Genomic DNA, 5,693 nt, shown 5'->3' with positions numbered 1-5,693 from the left:
ATGCTTGTTTCAATCCATAAATGGATTTCTCAAGCTTGCACACTCTATCAGGGTACTCTGCACTGACAAAACCCTCTGGCTGACTCATGTAAACATCCTCAGCCAACTTTCCATTAAGGAAAGAGGTTTTGACATCTATTTTCCATATTTCATAATCATGAAATGCAGCAATGGCTATCATAACCCTAATAGACTTAATCTTTGCCACTGGTGAAAAGGTTTCATCATAATCAACTCCCTGAGTTTGAGTGAAGCCCTTCACAACCAGTCGTGCCTTATAAGTGTGCACTTTTCCATCCATGTCGGTCTTCTTCTTGAAGATCCATTTGCACACGACCGTCTTACGACCCGGTACATTGTCTACCAAGTTCCAAACTTGATTGTCATACATGGACTGAATCTCGATGTCCATAGCCACTTTCCATTTAGCAGACTCAGGGCCTGCCATGGCTTCCCTATTGCTGTTAGGTTCATCCAAATTTACCAGTGTGCTATCACTGATAAATGTATCACCTTCCGCAGTAATATGGAAACCATAGTAATGCTCAGGTGGATTCCTAACTCTAGTGGAACGCCTCAGAGGTACATACTCGTCAGTTGGTTCAACAGGAGTTTCCTCCTCAGGTTGATTGCTAGGGTTTGAGGTTCCTTCACCACTTGACTCTTGAATTTCTTCATGGTCAATTTGCCTCCCACAGTTTCATTGGCTTATGAACTCTCTCTCGCGAAAGAACCCTCTCCTTGCCACAAAGACCACATTATCACTGGGTCTATAGAAGAGGTAACCAAAGGATTTTTGTGGGTAGCCGTTGAAAATACACCGCTCACTTTGAGTTTCGAGCTTATCGTGAGTCTCGCGCCTCACGAAAGCCTCGCAACCCCAAATCTTGATGTGGTCGAAATTGGGAACTTTCCCAGTCCACATCTCGTGAGGTGTTTTGGCAACCTTTTTGGTAGGGACTAGATTAAGGATATGGGCGGCAGTCTCTAAGGCATACCACCAAAATGAGATTGGTAGTGAAGCTCGAATCATCATGGAACAAACCATGTCCAACAAGGTTCGATTATGCCTCTCAGCCACACCATTAAGCTGTGGTGTTCTGGGAGGTGTCAATTGTGAGACAATCCCACATTCCTTAAGATAGTCAAGGAACTCTGTACTAAGATACTCTCCTCCTCGATCGGATCAGAGCATCTTAACGTTCATGCCCAACTGATTCTCCACTTCCTGTTTAAACTCTTTGAACTTTTCAAAGGTTTCTGACTTATGCTTGATTAAGTAGACATAACCATATCTACTATAATCGCCAGTAAAAGTCACATAGAAGCGGTTAGCATCCCTTGTGGCGGTTCTGAAGGGTCCACACACATCAGTATGTATGAGATCCAACAAACCCTCACCCCTAGCACAAGTACCAGTGAAGGGTGACTTTGTCATTTTCCCAAGCAAACAAGATTCACAACTATCATCCGACTTTAGGTCAAATGACTCCAAGACTCCATCCTATTGGAATTGGCCTATGCGTTTCTTGCTTACATGTCCAAGACAACAATGCCATAATGATGCTTTATTCAAGCTATTAGACGAATCAATACACAACAGATTATTTCCTAGGTTATCTACAACCGACACAGTTTCATACACACCATCACAAGGTAATGCTTTAAAATAAAGAACATTATTATAAAAAGCATTAATACCACCACATTCATTATCAAACGACAAGGTAAACCCATGTTTGTACAAACCATGAAAGGAAATAATATTCCTCGCCATTTCAGACGAGTAACAACACTTATTCAAATCTAACACTAACCCACTACTTAGCAACAAAGAATAAACTCCAATCTTGGTGACAGGTGAAGCTTTCCTATTCCCCATGATCAAGTTTATCTTCCCATGCTCCACATTCTCACTTCTTCTTAGTCCCTGCAAATCAGAACATATGTGAATACCACAACCTGTATCAAGGACCCAAGAATTAGAATATGGTGAGTTATTAGACAATATAGTGTAAATACCTGCATGGTTGGGTTTCACTTTCCCATCCTTAACAACTTGCAGGTACTTTGGGCAGTTTCGCTTCCAGTTCCCCTTATCATGACAATAGTAGCATTCAGCTTCCTTTGGGTTAGAAGAAGGAGTGACTGAACCACTTTTGGTTCCACTCGAAGAGGAGCCATCAAGATAATTTCCCTTGGTACCCTTCGAAGGGGTTTTCCTCTTCTTCCCTCTACTTTTCCCGATTGCCAAGACAGGAGCGGAGTTAGGAGTAGGAGTAGTAACAACCGATTTACCTTTGAGACCACTTTCGGCGGTCTTCAAAAGTCCTTGAAGTTTGCTGAGTGTGACCTCCTCCTTGTTCATGTGATATGTCATTCGAAATTAACCATAACAAGAAGGTAAGGAGTGCAATATGATGTCAATTTCCAACTACTCCGGGAAGTTCACATTCATTTTATGCAAACGGTCCATGAATCTTTTCATTTTCTGCATGTGGCCCGTGATGGGTTCACCATCCTTCATTCAGGTTGTTATCATGGAGGAGAAGATTTCATACCGCTCTTGACGTGCACTCTAATGGTATCTGTCCATCAAGTCCTAGTGCATCTCAAAAGGGTAATAGTCCTCATAGGACTTTTGGAGCTCAGCTGTCATCGTGGCCAACGTGATACATGCCACCTTAGTGGAATCTCTCTCATGTGCTCGGAATTCAGCGATCTCCTCTGGAGTAGCAAACGACTCATCAAGTTCCTTAAGCTCCTTATCGAGGACATATTCCTTGTCCTCATAGCGTGTGACCATCCTGATGTTCCTAATTCAATCATTGAAGTTCGAACCATCGAAGATGACTCTCCCACAAAGGTTCATGAGAGAGAGGGAGTCGGTAGGGTTTGAGCCAGAAGCATTGTTGGAAGACATCTGAAAAGGAAGAAGGACAAGTTTAGATTATATATGGAATCCTTAATAAAAACACCCAAATAGAATATTACGGCTATAAAATATTTGAAGGTAGGTGAATGACGATTCTTTATAACTTGGAAGAGGGATGTCGTAATCCAAGCTATAAAATATTTGAAGGTAGGTGAATGACGATTCACCAATTTCCACCATGAAAAACGAAATAAATTATTAGGTTTTAATTGGTTTTGAAACTCCTAGATTCTTTGAGATTCATTGAACTTTTCAATAGCATGTTCCAATCTCGATTGTGCCCTTCAGGTTTTGTGACCGGGATGTCAAGGATCACAAAACAAGGTGTGAATAACCATGCAAATTAACTTGGTACCCTTAACATTATCACCTAAATGGTGTGCCGGTTAACCACACGCGCTCCACCGGTCTATAATAAACATTAAGTTACCCTTTGCCTTCCTTACTAATCCAAGTTAGTGTGCCGGTTAACCACACACGCTCCACCAACGACTTGGTAAGGTACAAAGTGTTAATTTCATGGGTTAGCACCAATTTCACATTTTCCTAAAGTAACTAAGATTGGGAATTTATAAAAACATTTAGTTACTTTCTAATAATCATTACTTTTAATGAGAATTAAAGTCATTGTCCTACCCGTTCGGCTAACGACCCTCCACCAGTCAAGGAAGCGGTTGGTGAGAGTGGACACCCATTAAGCTGCCATTTTATAGGCAGCAACCTTATACCCCCCTTATAGACCGACTTCGTGAATGAGGCCTACTAACGGTAAAACGACTTGATCTTATATATATATATATATATATATATATATATATATATATATATATATATATATATATATATATATATATATATATATATATATATATATATATATATATATATTATTAACTTATAATACTATAAAGTATAAGGGTTGAATTTTAACTTTTAAAACTCTAAGGGTTGGAATTAAAGTTTTCTAAGGTGTGTGAGACTTTAAAAATTCCAAAACTTGAGGGAAAGTTTTTGAAACTATTCAAAACTTTTCATTTCATAACTTATGAGTTAATGGTTCATAAAAGGAAGACTCTTCATTTTATGTAACTTATGTGTTCTTAAATGGACTTTAAAAGAAGTGACTCTTGGTAATCCATAACTTGAGGACAAATTATGGATTCCATTAAAACACATAATGATCAAGAATTAACTAACAAACTACTTGCAAATAATTCCTATGATCTAACATAACTCATAAGTACATGAACATTCATATCAACAATTTCAAGAATCATATAAACACATATAAAACATGATATTTTGATAATAGCCTTTGAAATTGGATTAGCACAATCATTACAACATCAAAAAATGGGTTTTATAAGTCCAAAACAGTTTAGTGTAATGATTCTAGTCCAATTCCAGCATAAACTCGAAAACTGCACTCTGGGCCTCCTACTCGTCGAGTGCATGAACCTACTCGACGAGTAGGATGAATTTATACATGGACTCGTCGAGTCCCCCCATGGACTCGGCGAGTTCACTCAGCAGAAAGCAGTTTTATCGATTTTTTATAAAGTTTGCATCAAGTATCAAGAAAACAAGCTAATTCTCTGATACTACTGAAGGGTTTTGAGCATTCTAACACTCATATGGTGTACATGCAACCCTAGAAACCTTGGATCTATGTTTTCTCTAAAATACATGCAAATAATAATTTTCCAAGGTTTACATCCTAACTAGCATGTTATGGGGTACTTGAATCATAAAAACACTAGTAGAATTACATACCTTTTGATGGTGGCTAATTGCTTGGAGTTTGAGAGCCTAGCACCAATAATGTGGATGCCTCAAATGGAAGTCACAAATCACCACAAACTTTGGAAACTTGAGAGAGTAGTAGCACACTTCTAGAAATCGGCAACACCTTAGTTCTCACACACACTAGTGCCATTTCAAGTGCCAAGGACCCATTTATATAGTGTGGTGTATTAGGGTTACATTCATGTAAACCCTAATACCCATGACCTTTCATTTCCATAAGATCCATGGGTTAAAGCTCCATGGAATATCCATGGACTTTCCATGCAAGCCTAGCCCATTCTAAATAAGCATTAGCCCACACTATATAAATACAAGAGCCCATATTTAATTAGTCACCCTTTTGATCACCAAATTAATCAATACTAATTAAATAATATGATTTCATATTAATATATTAGAACTTATAATATATTAATAAATCATAACTTATACTATTCTCAAAAGATTATCCACATAATTTGTTCGGATGAAGTGCAACCCAAATGGACTATGCTGGGTCGGGTCAAGTAGATCTCAAATATAGTTATGGACTTAGACACCTTATCCAACAACACCATGGTGGCGGAAGATGGTCTACCACTTTTTTTTGGACTAAAGCCATCAACATTTCACGCTATACCCAAAATCGATCTATAATTGTCAAGCACCATGGAAAACTTCCTATGAAACTTTAAAAGGAAGAAATCCAGATATCTCCTACTTTCATGTTTTTGGATGTGTATGTTTTATCTTAAACCAAAATGATCAACGCTCAAAGTTTGAAGCTAAAGTTGATGAGGGTTTCTTTCTGGGATATTCAAATGACTCTAAAGCCTTTCGAGTTTTCAACATTAATTCTCAAATCATTGAATAATCTATTCATGTGATCTTTGATGATGACTCTTATACAAATGATCCAATTAATCAACCAACGTCTATTCTAGATGAGCGTACTCACTGTCCATCTGCAGAT

This window comes from Lactuca virosa, chromosome 3 (genome assembly GCF_052849685.1).
Source record: "Lactuca virosa cultivar CGN04683 chromosome 3, Lactuca_virosa_CGN04683_v6, whole genome shotgun sequence".
NCBI lineage: Eukaryota > Viridiplantae > Streptophyta > Magnoliopsida > Asterales > Asteraceae > Lactuca > Lactuca virosa.
Note: the sequence above shows the minus strand (reverse complement) of the source record.